Source organism: Pleurodeles waltl, chromosome 9 (genome assembly GCF_031143425.1).
Source record: "Pleurodeles waltl isolate 20211129_DDA chromosome 9, aPleWal1.hap1.20221129, whole genome shotgun sequence".
NCBI lineage: Eukaryota > Metazoa > Chordata > Amphibia > Caudata > Salamandridae > Pleurodeles > Pleurodeles waltl.
The window spans coordinates 293994424-294014064 of NC_090448.1; the positions used below are offsets into that span (position 1 = coordinate 293994424).

The following is a 19641-nucleotide window of genomic DNA, read 5'->3' on the forward strand; positions in this document are numbered from 1 at the left end:
CACACTATGTAAATAAATAGGTATGAAGGAGCTAGGTACTGCTCAGGAAGCCAAAGCAGGTTGCACTACCAGCTTGAGCAGCCATCGCTGCCACGTGCCAGTACAAATGCTCCTACTAAGCACCATACTCCTATAAACGACCAGGAAGTACTAGGATTATTTTTTTAAATGTGTATTTAATTTTCGAACTAATATGTTCGACTAAAAAATGGGCAGTCCACCGTGTAGTGAAGTGTCATAAGTGAGTACAAGTGTTAACAATTAAGTACTGGTGTCGAACATTGGTAAACACCGGCACAGATTCAACATGACATATCCCCAACAGGAAGATTGATCATGGAGGAGGAGCTCTGACATGTTGTCTGATAGAGATTAAGCACCAAAGCCTGGCAGAGAACACAAAGTGAGAGCGAGGATAGGAGTCTTCACAGGATTTGACCTACACGTGAGAATAAAATCCATAATATATGTCTGACCAGACGCTGTGTGCAAGAGCCCTGACGGGCTGCCTGGACGGAGAATGGGAATCGGAGCCCTGACATTCTGTCAGACCACAAAAATCAACAAAGGAGGGTTGCCTGGCTGAACAGCAAGAACTACAGCCTTGACCTGATTATTGAAGAGGCAGGACTGAGCACTGAAAGGCTGTCTGACCAGAGAGTGAGGACCAGAGTCCTGTCAAGACTTTTGATCAGGGGACTATGATGTGAACTCTGGCAGTTAGTATCACCAGAACCAGGATCCAAGCCCTTGGCAGGCTGTTTGACCCAGTGTCATGTTAGCGATTTTGGGAGCCCCAAACAAGAAACATTTTGGGGGCCCCTGTTTAGAACATCCAAATTGTATTACCCGTTTTCTGTTACTTCAAGTCTTATGATGCCAATATTGAATTCCATGTAAAAGGTCGCGACTCAGTAATAGACAAAAGCAAACTATATCGAGAGCTCACCTTGCCCAATTTACCCATGTCTTAAAATGACTCTGGCATGACCAGAGCATGAAGAACAGAGCAGTGGCAGCATGCTTGATGAACAGTGAACACCAGAGCTCAGGGAAAACATCACGTACAATGCAATGCCTTTACCAAGCAAATGTGTTTACCACGCATGCCTTTCCCACTAATATACCTTTACCACGCATGCCTTTACAACAAATGTCTTTGTAAAGGCATGAATGGTAAATGTATATGTGTGGTAAAGGTTTTAAAGGTAAGTATTTTTTAATTTTTTTAAGTGGTTAGAGTGTGTGTGTGTATATATATATATATATGGCGTAAGGACATTTTTAGGCTTTAGGGTGGGTATGGGTTTTGAGGTGGTAAGGGCTTTCTTAGGTTTTAGTGTGGATATAGGTTTTGAGGTGGTAAGGACATTTTTAGATTTTATGAGGGGGGCATAGGTTTTGGGGTGGTAAGGGATGTTTATGGTTCAGGATGGGTGTGGGATTTTGGGTGGTAAGGGCATTTTTAGGGTTTAGGGTGGGTATGTGTTTTGGGGTGGTAAGGACACTTTTAGGTTTTAGGGTGGGTATGGGGTTTGGGGCAGTAAGGGCATTTCAGGTTTTAGAGTGGGTTTGGGTTTTGGGGACATAAGGGCATTTTTAGGTTTAAGGGAGGGTGTGGGTTTTGGAGTGGTTAGGGCATTTTTAGGTTTTAGGGTAGCTATGGGTTTTGGGGAGGTAAAGGCAGTTTTAGGGTTTAAGGTGGGTATGGGTATTGGGGTGGTAAAGGCATTTTTAGATTTTAGGGTGGGTATGGGTTTTGGGGTGGTGAGGGCATTTTTAGGTTTAAGGGAGGGTATGAGCTTTGGGGTGGTAAGGGCATTTTTAGGTTTTGGATGCATACAGGTTTTTGGGTGGTAAGTGGTGTTTAGGGTGGGTATGGGATTTGGGGTGGTAAGGCCATTTTTTGGTTTTAGGGTGTGTATGGGATTTTGGATGGTAAGGGCATTTTTAGGTTTTAGGGTGGGTATGAGTTTTCAGATGGTAAGGGGGTGTTTAGGGCTTGTGGTGGGAATGGATTTTGGAGCGGTTAGGGCATTTTTAGGTTTTAAGGAGGGTATGGGATTTGGGATGGGAAGGACATTTTTAGGGTTTAGGACAGGGATGTATTTTGTGGTGGTAAGGGGTGTTTAGGTTTTAGGGTGAGTATATGTTTTGGGGTGGTAAGGTCATTTTTAGAGTTTAGGGTATGTAGGGTTTTTGGGTGTTAATGGGTGTATATATATATATATATATATATATATATATACATATAGATGTACATAAATATATATACCCACACCCACACATACACACACACGCACATATATATATATATATATATATATATATATACTCTTTGTGTTATACTTACTTCTACTTTTTATCACGCATATGCCTTTATCAACCATGCCTTTACTACAAAATGTTCGTGGTAAAAGCATATGCGTGGTAAAAAAAGTTAGTGATAAGTGCATGCGTGACAATGACCGCGTTGTAAAGGCATGCATGGTAAGTGCATGCATTGTTCCATCGTACATCCAATCTCAACCACAATGTCTGGCCATAAAAGAATCAAGCTGAGGAAGGCTGTTTAAAGAGGGAGATTTTGGGCCCTGGCAGGCTTTCTGAGCAGAGGTCAATGTCCTAATCCTTCCATGCGGCCAGACCATAGATTGAGAACCAAAGCAAGGCCTGGCTGGTCAGTGTGAAGAATCAAGGCATGGCAGGTTGTCTGATTAGCCTGCCCGACTAACGAAATGTTTAGAGACATGACAGACTGTCTGACATGAGAACAGACCACAGCATTGGCAAGCTGTCTGTGCAAGCATGATGAACCAGACCAAGGCAGATTGTACTTCTGGAGTAAGCGAAGTCCATAGAACACAGAGACTGAACTCAGCTCTAGCCTCCAAATAAGCACCACCTAGAAAGGTAACAGATTGAATAGGCAAGAAGAACAGACTTACAAAGCAAACAGTGTGTCAGCCCGGCTATGTGCACACTAAACCTTCTTGGCCTCAATAGATACACTGGTGGCTGGCTTTTCATGGTTGGTGGCAAGAACCAGCATCATAAGTATGTTGGAAGGGTCTAGTTTATCTGAGCAACCCCTGGCATGATGGAATCTGGATGAATGCCTACTGTTTTCACTCTGCAGTTAGTAAGGGCTATGTTCAATCATATTGGATTACTAACATTCATGAGTCAAGAACAGCTTCTAAGAGGGAGCTCACAGCAAAAACTCAATCTTGGTATACATTATGTACTGCCATCAATTAACTGTCCTGAACAGGACATTTCCTTATATGGTACTACAGTATATAAAGTTAAGATGACCAAAGATGAGTTCTATATATATCTATATTAGTCCCTAAGTCTTGAGGCAGCCCATCCTGTATGATTAATATCTTCTTGCACAATTGTTTCAACAGATACTTATTTTATGCAGTACTGGCAACAGTTAGTATACAAAACACGAGAGATTACTTATTTCTTCATGTTCTTCTGACATACTTGGCACATCAATAGCACACTTAAGCAACACCATCTGTGTCGTGTCAATATCCTGGTCAAAGGTTGACCTTCCTCCATTGCATATACTAAACCACATATCCTTATATGGGCCTGTAAAGGCAGGTTAGTCATTGTCCTAGAACTTAAAATGGGAGGACTCATAAAAAGGCAGAACGTATTGTCACCAAACGACCCCTGAACCGAAATTCTACATTTCTGTCTATCCTTCTGTATAGGCACATACACTGCCACATTTTCATCACCATCTATGCTGGTGTAGCGGTGTTTGTTGACATAATCAGCAGCATTTTGTATATTGCAGTATTATCAGAGATATCTATTTGCATTATTTGCTCTATTACTACGTTTTGCATTATTGAAGTAGGAGGGGCACACCTTCATCTACAATGGCCAGGAAGTTCAGACATATCCAGCAGTCTCCCTTATTTAGACCTTGATGAGTGTGATGCAGTAGGGTGACAAAGTAATTATGGTGCATTTCTTCCCTATGGGCTATATCTTTGGGTGATAGAAAATATGGGGTAATGCTGGCAAAGGGTTGTAGGGATATAAAATATCTATAGTAGACCCATTACCAGCAGCAATAGACTAAACAATACGCTAGGGAGACACATTTTAGAGTGATACCACCTTTTTTCTCTCAATCCTAAGGGCAGCATATGTCTCATCTATCATCATTCAATGGAATCAACTGCTTTGGCCAAGTAAGTTTGCTAAAACTTTCTACAAAAAAGTAGTTTTACCAGTTGCACTATATGTCCAATAATCATAGTATATATGTGCACAAATATAAACAAAAGACAATAGGGAAAGAAATAAGCATAGCAAATGACAACTCGGAATTAGAGAGAGTGGTCTCTTGGATTTGCAGGGGGCCATGGAGGTCTCCTAGGATTTGCTGCTTTTCTTCCAAAGAGGCCCATATGACTAACGAATTCAGGAGAGTTTACACATCTCTTTCCATAGACAAGCAAATAGTTCTTGCAGTTGGGTCAGAACCACCTCAGAAGGAAGGAACAAGACCCCTGAATGCAAATTTCAGAACAGTGAGGGGCGGCCCTTGAATCAGCCAGAAGTTCAATGTGAAAGGCACACACTTAGAAGTATTCAAAATAGCTCACCCCAGGTAAAGTCCTTTAAAATTGGTGGTCCTGACCGCCTAAGGGTTGTCCTTCTCCAGAAGAAGCGATCTTCACAATCTTTATTTCAAGTGATGGGGTCTGAGGTTTTACTGAGGAGTGTCTCTCGTTGTGATAATGTCTTTGGGTAGACTGCAAAGGATTCCTCCACCAATTCCCTTATTCTTCGGAGTACGAGAAAGGATTTCACCAGTGTTTAATGGCACTTGCTCGTCCTCAATCAGTTCTCCACTTCCAAATTGTTTTTGTTTGGGTAAACCTTCAGTTTCCCACCTTCTGAAATGTCCAAGCATGTGAGCATCATAAGGCAAAGGGAGATAATCTAAACCAGGATCACCAATAAGCTTGAAAGCAAACTAAGAGTTATTGGTACAAGTTTGAGACAAAGGCTGTGGTTCTTTAACATTTAATGATACTACACAGGGAAGACAATAGGCATCAGTACTAAGGAATGCTTTGTGTGAAAGTAAACTAACTGTGATGAATGACCTTGACACTCACCACCTCATTTTAAGGCTTTAGGAGACTTTGTTCAATCAAGATGCTATAGATAGTGGACAGATCCAGGAAGATCAAGTCATGTTCCCCACTTGGCTCAATTGGTCCAATGGTACAAATAGGGTGCATAATCTATATGCCGCCGCCCGATTTAAAGCTATACTTGACAGGACCATGGATGGCATGTCATTCGCATTGAGCTTTGAAGTGGATGTCGTCCAAGAATCCCCATTTTAAGCAGGAATGGAGTGATGGTCCTATGATTAACATATAGCTGGATGTTAGGTTAACTGTGGAACGATCAATGTTTTTTTTCAGTGAATATGAGACCATTGCATCCTAAAGGAAGAGTCAATATATCACAGTACCTTGATAACTTCTTTCAAAATGTTCTCGTGAAGTAGGGTTGAGAAATTATCAGCTTTTGTTTTGATGGTGCATTCATCTGAGGCTCCCCTTGCAGGTGGCATAGCACTCTTGGGAAGAAGATGATGTGGCTCGGCTCTAGCTTTTACCATATTAGCTGTTTGGAGTTTTTATTTTACGATTTATGGGTATGTGTTTATATTTAAACAATCAATTCTTCCATTCTAGTGATGAAACAGAATAGGGTGCAAGCAAGATCATTGTTTAGAAGATTGACGCTTTCTTGAACATGAAAACGATCCCAGAAAGAGTCAAACAGACCTGAAGAGATAGAGGAAGACGGCCTGAGCTGTCACTAAATGTTTGACTCTTCTTAAAGACCTTTGTTTACTGTTAGGTAAACTTTAGACATCGTATGTTCAGAGGGATAAAATAAAGCACTGTGACCTCTCCAAACTGTATTACCACATCATATGAACATATAGTGGATTATGAAAACATTTCTGCTACCACTGTTGGACTGAGTCAACCTCTGTAGATACAGAAAGATTTTAGTGACACTGTAAAGCCTTTAGACATGTGAGAGGAGGTGTCTGTTGGTGCTGTGATGCAGAAAGCTAGTTAACCGCAGTAGCTTGGCTAGCAGGGAAGCAGATGAAGAACCCACAGTATGAACTAGCTGAAGAGAGGCATCTTCTACTGTACGGCCAATGATGTCAAAATGCACAGAGGCTCTGAGCAGAATGAATGCTCAAGTCTATTCTTGATTGAGATTCGATCTTTTTTTAGATATAAAAGTAGTCTCTTTACTCTGCCCAGAATAAACCTCTGAAATAAAACTATTGAGGATTCATCATGGAGCAGAATGAGAGTTCAAGACTGCTTTTTATGGAGAGGGGAAACGAGATTTGGGGTACAAGGGTGCCCGTCCAATGGTCTATCATTGTCTATTGACCTTAGTTGACATTTGGGTTCTTCAAAAGCAGGGTAGTCATGGCTTCATTTGTTTGTTTGGGGATATCACGTGATGATGAGTGACACCACTATTTTGATTAAAGGTTCTTTTCAGATATAATTAGAAGAAGTTGATGTTTGAATTAGATGACGATCCTGAACATGATACCCTCCAGGGTGATATCATATGTTATAGCTGCCAAGCAATACTTACCTATGGCCAGTAAAGTCTTCAAATGTTCAATAATGTCTTCATATACCAGTAATGCCAGATATAGCCATCATATTCCTAGTAACATTGTGTGATGCACCCACCCAAACACAGTGGCTTACGGGGTTAATTGCCACTGGTAACATTTTAGTGTCTTATTAACCAAGAAGGAATGGGTGTTGGTGAACATCATAGGGTGACTAGACTGCAGAATATGGAAGCCCGTCATTGCAGAGTCAAGGTGGCGCCATCTTTATAAACCGTGATTGATAACCAGCATAAACAAACATGCAGCTAAGTATCCGCCGATTTTAGTTGGAATTTACGTTTAAGCGCTCAGTATAAGTAGTGGATAAATTACCAGGGTGGCGAGCAGCAACCTAGCTCTAACACGAAAACACAAGTAGTGCTGTAAATGAATCCTGTGATCTTTCCATCACCACTCTTTTTTTACAGAGCCTTTTTAAAACATGCCTTGCTCTTCTTTTTAAACTACAATCTTTTAGGTCTTTCGAAAAACAGAAATGTCCTTCGGGACCTTTTAAAGGACATCCTGAATGACTTAGGTGAGAGGCAAAAGGTGTGAAATGCCATTTGGTTTGATTTATGCACGCCCAGTAAATAGCCCGGTGTTAGGTTAAAAAAGAGCCATTGAACTGACAGCATGCAAATGCATAAACCTTTCTTTAAAAAACAGGATAAACTAGGGGCTTCAAAGTGCTTAATATTACATTTTTTATATTGATACCTTTTTATTGATGTTTCATTAAAAATATGTGGGTTTTATCTGTGAAGCAATCAGATTTTGTGGAATCGGGGAAGGAAGTATGCAGTGTTTAATAGGTGCTTCAGTCCTTACATTAATTTACCTAGAGCAGAAAGAATTGTAAATATAAAAGTGGAACTCTCAAATAAACGTTACATTCCTTGCAGTCAATCCCTGTGTTTCCTCATAGAAGGTGGTGCATGAACGTTCTCAACACACCCTTACTGTTTATCCCTCCAGGCATTCCATCTTGGTTGAGGGCTTAAGTGATGAAGCTCTAGTTCTCCCGATGGATCCAGGGTATCAGAAAAGCACCGGTGCAAAACGTTGGATCCCCAGGCAAAATTACATTTTGCTGTTTAAGTGTTCCATACCCTAGCAAAAAGACCAGTTTTTAGGCCATGAATTGCTATCTAGAGTTTTTGTGCCTCTTGTGCTGTTGTCGTCACGCAAACCCACACCCTTACTTTAATGTACCTCCTGGCTTTTGATCCAATGGGTATACAAAACAAAAGGAACAACAAGTTACCATGTTCTTGATTCTGTTATTTACTGCTATAACGAAAACTGTATTCATCAGATTGAGCTATATGAATCTACAGAGGTTTGTTATTTTAAAGACATGAATATATAAGTTCTCATAGCAAACATGCTTAAGTTTTGAGGGTGTAGTTGGAATCTAAACTAGCTCTCAAAGAAGTAATCAAATATAAGGAAATTGTGTGGCTTTCAGTCTCAGCTGACAGTGACATAGGTTTACACCACTGGCTCATAGCAGCTTATAAAGATCACATTACTTTGTAACATCTTTAAAAATGTAATGGGTAACTTGTTAAGTTCAAACTTAAGGAATAGTTACATTCGAGAGTATTGTTAAGCAATCTGAAGACAAGTCTCTTCAAAGATTTTCACCATTCAACTTGAGGACATAAATCTTCTCCATACACATTAGCTCTATAGTTTCTGTCTATTCTCTTTGAATTATCAATTTTCTTTTTACAGAGATGATTTGTTTCTTTGTCAGACTGATGCTACTGCATCAGCTGGCCACACTGATGGCAGGCAACCTGAAACAGGCTGTGCATCTTCTTAGTCAGATTAAAGGGTTTTGTGGACCGAAACCTTCAAGTTAATAGGCCTCCCCTGCTTCCCTTACTTGTGGAACTACTCAGCCTCCCTATGCAGTGGTACTGGAACAGTTTTCACAGTTGGGATGCTGCCATCAATGTCATATCACTAAAGTCATAGGGCTTGTGAAAAATCCAAGCGTTACACAAAGAATAAATGTAACGATGCATGTCCATCATAGTCAGTGGCCATTTTTTTAGCAGACTGTGACAGATATATTACTAAGCATTTGCAATGCAATGGGTCTCGCATTTGCTTGAGTTAGGGCTATTAGCATTGTAAACTCCTAATCGGACTTTTCTTGCCACATAAATTGAAAATTAAAAGTGATACAGTTTCACATAAGCAAGGCAATTCGAAGAGCCACACCATGAGCATGAAGGAGACACACAAAAGGAAAAAGAAGTTTGCTTGCAGTCAAACGTATCGGCAAAAATTCCATTAGCCACGTAACAGGGTCGATGTCCAAGGCGGTAACCAAACCGCCCTAAGGAGGGACAAACACAGAATTAACCAATGATAAAAAAGGATTTTTGAAGGGCAAGCCCATGAATGAGCGATAGTGTTGAGCGTGAGGTGGACGTGGTTAAAAGCCCAAATAACAGATAACAATACGTCTGAAAAGCAGCACTTGTGCGCTGCTATGCTCATCCGAATAAAGCATGGAGTGGTAGCACAGTGTAATTTACAGACAACCCATCTTCCACTGAAATCATCGTAAATTTGCACAGACATGCAGTGTTACTGAAAAAGCTATGTTGCACACAAACAATATGTGATAATCAGGTTTCAGCAAATGTTTATCATTTGCACAGCACCAGAACAAACGTCTTGATTTGTTTTGCTCCTATTCAAATATTTTCTTCCCTCACAATTCAGAATTACAAAAAAAGTTCCCCATTTGTGCTTTACTAGCTGCTATATTTTGAAATGTTTTTACAGGTATTTATATGTTGTGAGTTCAAAAAAATGTACATTCTACAGTCTTTCCTTTCACACTTCCTGTATCCCAGCAAGGTTGTTAGATAGTTCACCTTACAAAATCCTCTCACTTTGCAGTCAGAGAAAGAAAAGTGAACACCATTCTCTCTGTTACAATAAGCAGCAATTTGTCCTTAGACATAGCCTGATATTTGACCACTGTATTTGAGCACACAGTAAATGTGACATGAAACAAAAACAAATAGGAGCACTTTCATTGCTCATTCACCTTCTGAACTCCAGCATAGATACTTTGGGAGTGTAGCAGCACCCTAATTCCAGCTCCTCCTTTCACAGCTGGGCTTGCGACCGGCCAAGGAGGAGGCCTTTTCTAGTATATTGTATGGCTGACGTTGGGCCCTCTGAATATATTTTTGATTGTGGCATGGAATGAAAGATGTAGAAGACCATGTTTTAGGAGTGCAAGAAGTCCTTATACCTGTTCTTTTCAACACATGAGAATTTTTTACATGATGGGGTAGCTAGCCCCACACATATTATATGTTTATGCCTCCCTTTCTTGGGTTCCAGCAGTAGCGGGTAGTCATTTTAGGAGAGAGGGGGCGGATGGGACACACACATGCACTTACACATACATGCTCACACTCATTCAGACTCACACGTGTGCACACAAACATCAACTCACACTGCTCACTACCAAATATTCAAACATACACACACACATGTATCAAACATTAATTTGAAGAAAAAAACATACACAATGACCTGCAGCTCAGCTTCGGAGGTCTCAGGAGGGTTGGAGTTGTGCCTTCCCTCACTGGTTGACCGTAGGTCAGCCAATGACGGAAGGGTGCAGCCCCAACCTCGTCTGAGAGTGGGACGGGGTCAGTGAGACCTCTAACTCCAACCCACTCTGTTACGCTGTGTCACTGATTGACACTCAGTCCTGGGCGCTTCAGGGCTTAAAACTGAAGCACCCAGGTCGGAGTTAATGAGTGACACTATCCCTTGTCATCAAGGAGTTGGGCCTCGATCATCTTTGCTGAGCTGAGGAGGTCATGCCCACAGGAGCTGTGACCTCCTCAGCCCAGAAAAGCTCACGTAGCCAGGAGTCTGCGCAATTTGCACATGTCTAGCTCCTGGCTGCCTGACCTGAAAAAGAGGAGAGTCTTTCAGGCTGTTTGTTGCTCAGCCTGATCGACACTCTTCTGGAGAGGAAACAGGTGAGGGATCATGGTCCCTCAGCCCAAAGGACGGGCCATGGCTGGGTTCCAGTCGGAGTTATTACCATGTGTAGCAGGGAAAAGGTCAGCCACATCAAGGCAGGATAAGTCACCCCATTCTGCTCGTGTTCCACTAAAGCCATCATTGCAAACAAGTCGGTATTCCCATTTCAGGTGCAAATATCTGATTGTTTCCAAACTGAAATTACAACTCTTTGCCCATACAAAATGTGCCAGGTAAAACCTAAATGGATTTGTTTGGGGATATTGCAGCACATTTCTGGTTTTGTAGCTTAGAATGGTGGAAAACATGCACTGTTGCTATTTTATCCTTCATTCTGATTTGATGAACGTGGAATAGGGAGACAATGCTGTATCCAGTAAATACTGCACATGGTGTGGGAAGTTATGGGATGAACTTTCAAGATATAGGGGGATTGGCAATCAGGCCCTAAGTATATTACTAGAATGCCAGTAAAAATATATTTCCTATGAATGTTTTTCCGTCAAATTATTGAACAGCCTCAGATGCCTCAAAAACAATGTTTGGTTATTGCTCCCTAGACTATGCAAGCTCCCTAAGACAACTATCCAGTTTTTCATATAGGGAAGATGGGTGTTTGAATTGTTTTTCTAAGCACCCATGTTTATCCAATGAGGAGTGTGGAACAGGTCTGGTCTAAGGGTGCACAATATTTTGGTCTTGCTCTAGCCAAGACCTTTTGATTTTACTAAAATTACATAAATAACATATTTACCTGGGCTTTTAACCAGCCTTCTTCATCCTTTTTATTGTTATAGTGTCATTAACATTTTCCTTTCACCCGCTATGGGATACAGCGTGGGTCAGCAGATCAGCCCCCTTCAGCCACTGACTAGCATTTCTGTGAGTGATGGCATTCTGCCCAATCATGAGTGGCCTAACCTTACAAAAAGGTAGCACCCATTTTCCAGGCCCAAAACCTTCCCTTTTAATATATGTTAGTTTCCCTGAAAGTAGTCCCAAGGCAGCCCCATTGGCAGGGTGCGATGTATTTAAAAGGTAGGACACGTACTGGTGTGTTTTACATTTTCTGAAATACTGCAAAATTCATTTTCACTATTGCAAGATCTATCTCTCCCATTGGGTAACATGGGGATTGTCTTGAAATATCTTTTAAGATTAAGTTCCAGTTGGGAGGCAACAGAGATGGGCAGTTTGGGGTCTCGGAACTCACAATTTAAAAAATACTTCTTTTGGTGAAGTTGGTTTTTGAATTGTAGGTTTGGAAATGCCACTTTTATAAAGTGGACATTTTCTTGCCTAACCATTCTGTGCCTCTGCCTGTCTGTGAAAATACACACCTGGTTGACTGTTTGTGAATTCACTCTAGACAATCCCACAAAGGGAGCTGAGGTGTACCCTGCATTTCCTGATGGGTCTTCCTGATCTAGACTGGTGGGATGAGCTGACTCTTTCACCTGAGTAGGTCTATGCCTGTCCTTACACAAAGCAGTACCCAACCTTGAGTGTGTCTGGGGCTATGGAAAGGCAGGGTCTTGTGCACTACAAAGACTTCTCTTTGAAGTTTGCCTACTTCAAAGACAGAAATGGGTATAAGTACTGGACCTCTGTCACCACATTTTTACAAGAATTCTGGACTGAGGACTTTCTGCCATGAAGAAGAGCTGGATGCTGTAGGAGGGACTGCCACTCTGTCTGCAGCTTTGTTTTGCTGGCCAGCTGTTTGCTGCTTCTGTCCTGGGGAGTGAAAGAACTGGACTTTGCTTTCTACATCCTACTTTCCAAGGTTCTCCAAGGTCTTGAGTTGAGCTTGCCTCCTGTTAAGGAGCCTCAAGGATACCAAAGACTTGATCTGCCAGCACCTGACCTCGTCTGCTGAGAGCCCTGTCCTGTGAAGTGTTACCAAATCCAGTCTGGGCCCTTAATAGTGTTAATAGTTTTTTGTGCTACAAGGAGAAAATTAATGCATCTACTCACTGCGTCATTCCGAAATGATGCATCGCTGTAAGGATTCGATGCATTGCCACTGCCCGCATTGGGGTGTGGTCCCCTCGATGCAACAACTGTAGTTTTCCACACAGGCCCCAGCTTTCCACCACAGCACATCAGAAGAACCACCACTCTGTGAGTTTCGCGCACCGCATCACTAAAGTCTGTGACACACCAACCTGACTCCAATGTACCGCTTGCTTTATCGCTGTGGGATTGATGCATAACGGCTTGATCTCTGACATACCATTGACTCATCATGCCTGGGCACCATTTTCTTCATCAAGACCACACCACAGGAAGGAACCAGTGGTTCATGCCCCAAATGATGCAGCACCTCCGCTGTGGCAGTAAGGAACCAACTATCACCGCCCCTGCTTAGCAGTAAGGAACCGATGTAGCACCTCCACTGCCCAATGCATCTCTGGCTCTTTCGAGATACCAACTCCCTGCGGCCTGCATCTTCTTTTGTTTTTGATGCAGCTCATGTACTTTACCTCAGTCAAGCGCTTCATTTATTTCAAGGAACTACAATTACATTTAATCTTTTAAAAGTGTTATCTTCACTTGTGTATGTTGGGTTTTTGCCATTTTGGTCTTTTTTTACTCAGATAAATATTGGCTATTTGTCTGAAATTGTGTGGAGTGCCTTTGTGGTGTTTTCACTGTGTTACTGTGTGTACAAATATTTGACACATTGCCTCAGATAAGCCTGACTGCTCATGCCAAACTTCCAAGGGATTGAGCAGGGTTTTTCTTACCTGTGTGGCTCCCTTACCCTGACAAGACTGAGGGCCCCTACTTAGAGAGGGTGCAAACCACTGCCAACCAGAGACTCCTTTTCTAACAGTATATAACACTTATTATTCTTTTTTTCTGAGTGAGATGAGGAGCACAATTAACAGGTAGTTACTCAATATTGTCTCCGTCTTTTATTTTTGGTATCCAATACCATCAGGTATCAGAAGTCCAGTCCAAGTGGGAAAACACAAGTAGAAACCCTCCTGTCATTTTTGACTTTAGGATGTAGAACCTCACAAACGTTTCCTTGAGGCACTATTTGACCAGTCAAAGGATGCGAACTTAGGTCACCTAACCTCTGTGTGCATTCCAGAGGTCACGATCTTTGTTAAAAACCACAAAGATTCATTTCACATTAGTTAAGGATACTTTGAAATTCTTCCATATTCTCAGTAGCATTGTGTAGGCACTATTTCTGGTTTAAGAGCATCTTGCATGTATTCTGCACACATACACCTAGAACCTCCTGTAATGGATTTTTAAAAACACAAAATCACCTCAGCAGAAACACATTTTCCCAAACCCACATAATTAAACGAATGAGCAAGACAGAGTCTGCTCTGACAGAAATAAGTAAAGGTTGAGAAGAAATGTGACATTAGAGGCTGAGTTCTAGCAGGAGAAACCCTCCGGTTACCTGGGGTCTGCATGTAATTGGGTCTGGTTTTACGGATGCAGGCTTTTTACAGGCTTATTACAGGCTTCATGCAAGGTACACCAAAAGAAAAAAAAAAAAAAAAAACCTAGGCAGCAGATCCTCCTGTATGTCCATCCATCTAGGGTTGGTTTTCAGATAGAGCAATAACCCCTTAGGGATGGTAAGATTTTCAATGGAATTACAGGCAGACCTATACACACAGCTCTATTTATCTTTCCATGGGATCTCAATGGAGTCAGTAGACACCCGCTGACCAGGGTGGTGGTGAACGTTCTTGTTATGGAAAAATACCACAAGTTCACTACGTTTTCTGTCTGTAGAGAGCAACCCAGAGCAAGTAAATATCCTTTCCTCACTGTCCACGGCCAGTTCTAGGTTACCATCAGCAGTTCCTAGATCCTCCATGAAGTCAGGGCCTTTCCTAATACTGTAGCCTTTTCAGTAACCCCTCGTGCAGATGGACATACTCTTTTCTTTGTGGTTTGGGACCAGAATAATATTGGAGTGCAGGAATCCTACAATACCATGGGTAGACTTCCCTGCCGGTCTCAGCTCTACTTTAAATAGGAAGAAAGAAATGCAGAGTCTATGATGGGAGCAGCATCCCCAGCCATTCATGTAAGAAGTGGCAGGATGCCAGTCAGGCCCAGAGGGAGAGATGTAATCCATAGACACCAGAGTTAATGTGGTCCTGTGATAGGTCGCTCTTAAGGGTCCAACACTCTCCTGAATGGAGGGAATGGTTGGAGTCATATTGACACTTGTGTTCAAGCAGTTCCTACGAGCAGCAGAGGAGTGACACGGTAAGCCAGCAACCAATCCCTCGGATTAATGAATTGCTTTCTTCTGACCCTAGGGTGGTCTGCAGCGGAATGATTTAAGGAACCCAGACAGCAGACAAAACTGAAGGGAAACTGACTTTTTATTAAAGGAAGTTTCTGCAAGCAAAACATGGGCTCTGTAACATGTATAAGCTCCTGGGGTGTTGGAGCTATACTGCTGTCCTGAGCCGGCCAGCGTCATAAAGGAGGATCAAGGGGCACCGCCCATCATGGAGACCCACTGGGCCCGGCTTCTTTGTGTTTCTGGGATACGGCCAACGTAAGTGACATTTTAGGGAGCCTTTCTGTTTGGCAGGGAGCCTCAAGAATTTCGGTTACACCACTGTCCCTGGCCTCTCATTTAACAACAAGACCAGTAGCCACATTGCAAAACCAAGCTTCCTACAGAGCCCTCAATGCCCCAAGGACTCTGATATGCATGGAATGTAGTGTGCATGGGACTGTAGTGCTCTATTAATAGGATGCTCTGAGAGTGCATCCTGGTTGAGGCATAGGCCTATGCCAAGCCTCTATTTTTCAGCTGCTCTGATTAAGTCAGGACAAGTCTCAAACCCCTGCCATGTTGATGTGCTATCACCCTGTTTTCAAGGGGGGAATAACATGTCATCTTAATCCTGGCAGAATGAGTCTATCCAAATGGCGCCAGAGAAGTTTCAAAATTCACTAAAATTCTGCACTGGTAATTTGTTGTGTGGTGCACATATATAGCTGTATATATTTATCACCCTGTTACTCCAAGCCAAATGCAGAGACACATGCAATAAGATTGATGGTCCATGGTCAGTATTTTATGAAATAACACTGTTTTAGTTAATAGGTAATAGTAGCAGTAATAGGACTATGAGGAATAGTTTAAAGTATGGCTATTATACTAACAGAGTGTCATGGTGCTACAATCTGTCCTTAATCAAATTAACACTGCCTTACACCATGCACAACATAGCCAGTTATTTAGCTGTTGGTTCTATATCAGGGATAAAATACCCCCTGGCGTACATTATAAGGATACTGCAAGTCACAGAGGATTCCATAACCATACAGAGAAACGAGGCTGAAAAACATTGTCACACCATCACCTTCTCACAAACCACTTAAAACCTTTGTGCACAGCTCTTTTAGGAAAAAGAGCACATGTTTGCAAACATGAATAATAAAAATAGAACCTCTGGAGTAAAATTAAGCCGTTATGTTCAATACAAATCAGTTAAAAAACTGGAGTAACTCAATGTGTAAAAACATGCAGAAAGATTGTAAATGAATGGCAACAATAATCATGTGCTTTCTGCTAGTCACTCCAATTTAGAAAAATAGAGAAGAAGAAAGAAAAGGAAGGTTTTATTTTGGGTGATTAGTAAACAGCTGCTTCCTGACATACATGCCTTTCACCTCGGCTGCTGGCTCTGGCAGCAGGCATTGTGACATCAGACCTGTACTGCAATAAGCTATTACAGTTGAGTTCTGACAACTTTTCTTTATAATTGGGGATTGATTGCACCACTAGGCGTTGATTATAAAGAAATTAGAGATGTACAATTATATAGGGATTGCAGAATTCCATGTACTGTAAGGAAATTAATATAACTGCATATTGAATGACCAGTGGAAGACCTTGATCATAATGCAACTTAATAACTGTTGTGGCCAGATTGTGCCAGCTGGCAATTAAAACGTAGCGCTAGCTTCATATTGCAACATCTTGGCATAGCGGGACACATGACTTGGGGTAACTAGTTTTTATCAGTCAGGATTGTGGTGCCATCTGAGACAGCCTGTCATGTCGCTCAAGTAACCGCAGCTCACTACTGATTTTTATTGAGAGGAAGGCAGTGGCATAACATTAGCCCCCGCAACCGCTGTGGTGCATGAGGGCCCTCAGGGGGCCCCCTCAGCACAGTACCCTGTGCAAGGGCTGTGGGCCTCTGACCTTTGAGCTCCTGACTGGGCTGGTGGGGTACCCTCAAGTTTCATCACGCTAGTGATGGAATCGGTATAGTTAGAGATTACTGCAGCTCTCTTTTACCTTCTAAACACCACTAGCAGAGCTTTAAAGCAGCATAAAAGGGAAACGAGAGATGTTCTCCAGTCTTGGCACAAGTCTTGGTAAGAAAAGAGGGCCTTGTCTGCTCTCTGTTCCGTCAGCTGAAGTTTTGTCAACCAAGCACAATGTCAACTTGATACTCAAGCCTCTCCCAAAATGGCAACACTGTTACGATGTGCTCAGCGGGAAGGCGTCCGTCAATCCATGGAAATAAAAAGCCCCCATTCCAATCCTGCTCATGCTATGGTTAACAGAGCATTTAAATGACAGGACAAAGAACAGCAGACTAAGAGATTTTATTCAAACCCACCGCATTTGCACTACCTCTTGGCAGTAAGATGTCCAACATATAAGTAGATTTTCCATACATGCTAGCATTTTCAAATAGGGACGTGCGAGGTTTGAAAAATACGTTTGTGGAAATGTATTTTCTCCATAAGCTTATATTTAAAAGGATTCCACATTAGGCAGAGCCACATAAAATAAATACATTTTTTTCGATTAAAAATGGGGAGTCTTCTGCCTGAATCGGGTCTATTAACATGTATGGATTTCTACCCCTAGCTCAAGATATACCAAGGCTTAAGAACCTAGCTTTGTTCCTTTCCCATTCCACCAGCAGATGGGATATCTAAGAAGGGGCATAGCTTCTGGGGGAGTCTGGGGGTTTGGTGTGTTACACACGTCCAATAAATATATTTTTTGATAAATAGTTAGGTATAAGTGCTTTCAGTCGGGTATTGTGAGATGTCACTTGAATTTTACCAGGAATTTTTACAAACACACAGGCAAAAAGACACACACATACTCTCCCTCTCTGTTCTGAAAATCCTCAAAAATATTGGTTACTTTTCAAAGTAGTGTTTTGCCTCACTTATGACCCCTGCTAATCCACATTCCTCTCACTTTACACTGCTCCTTAAGCCCCTCCCATGCACCCTGCTTGTCCTATGATAGATTTAAACATTATATGCCAGCCTTATTGCCCGGAAATCTGAAGCTCATACCCCCCAGTCTCACTTGTCAAGCTACGCCCCTGTCTCCAAGAATGCAGACCCAGGGCACCAATACTTGTCTCTTGACTTAAGCTATGAAGGTCATGGAGCCTGAGTTTTTGCCACTATCAGGAGGCTACTAGCAAAACATAGTTAATAGAGAACAACATGGTAATGGAGGGCCTTCCGGTCTCATCTAAATAAAAGCAGCAGACCATGGAGGGATGCTGGGGGAAGGGTTGGGGCTTATATTGGGAGAAGTGTATGTATGCAGCCTCAGAGCTCTGAAGCTTCCTACTTCCATGTGTGGGTGGCTCATACACTCCAGATCTATTTCTTTGCATGCTGGGATTTGTAGACATGTTTAGGCCATTTTAAAACCAAGATTGCAAGACCCATTATTCAAGGAACACATTTGGAATGGATGTGATACTCAAGCATGGGCCTCAGAAAATTGATTGCTCTGCAGTTTATTTCTGTGATATTTATCTTCTTTAGGCGCAAGGAGGATTTCTATTTTTAGGCTTGTCACAGCAGAGCAGAATTTAGCATCATCCCTACCACAAACTGTTAAATCGACAATAATGTGCAGCATGAGCTAAAGCGAGGTAGGGTGCTGCTAAAAAGGAAATTACAGCAAAAGCCATTAAAACACATAGAAAACATGTAACTGAAAGAGTAAACATTCCTCTATGCACCAAAGGGACGCAGAAGGTTTTATGTAGCAGGACCTAAACTTTGGAGCAAACTTCCTGTGAATATCTGAAAGGAACAGTCCTTGTTTTCCTTCTTCAAGGCTTAAAACCCCAGGATTGTTTGCTAATTTGCACACATTAATTTTCCTGTTTGCAATTTGCTTTCATAATCATTGATATATGGTGCGTAGACACAACTTAGTCTGTTTTATGCAGGGTAGAAATAAATAAATAAATGAATTAATAAATAAACAAACAAACAAAGGGCATTGCATAACATCTGAAAGGAAAAGATCTCACACAAATCGTATTACCCATTCAAACGGACTACATTTGGGTTCAGGCGCACAAGCTACACATTCGAGTACTGCAACCATGATGTCACGGTATGCCCCAGGTGGTTTATGCACCAGAAATTTCCACCCTGCACAGAAGTAATGGCCAGTTATGTTGTATTTTTAGCTGATATGTATGTCACAGAAATACCAAGTATGTTAAGACCATCACCACACATACCTACAGTCAAGGGACCAGGTCATTAGCCACAATGAAAGGTTTGGATGTTAAATGTACTTGGTCGGGAGTGATTGAAAGGTTTGACTGCAATGAATCCAACAGTAACATTGAAGTCAATGCCCCTCAAAATAATATGGCTTATGAGCTAGTACACAGAACAAAAAATAGTTCCTGACAAACGTTTGGGCTCCTTGAAGGGTAGACCACACCTGGACTGCCTGTGAATTCAAGAATGAACAGCTGGTACCACACCCCTCCAGATTCTGGGGCACAGTATATGCCTGTTTGCTTGAAGACTGCTCCTACCTTCATGGAAAAGCCATGAAAGGCTCTCGGCCTGAGTCAGAGTATTTACCGTCC

The 19641-nt window shown here is 41.9% G+C and overlaps 1 protein-coding gene across 2 annotated transcripts in view; it reads right to left on the minus strand.

Annotated features, from left to right (window-relative positions):
• Positions 1-19641, minus strand: part of CACNA2D2 (calcium voltage-gated channel auxiliary subunit alpha2delta 2) — a 1401889-nt gene that overhangs the window by 915584 nt on the left and 466664 nt on the right. The window lies entirely within an intron of this gene.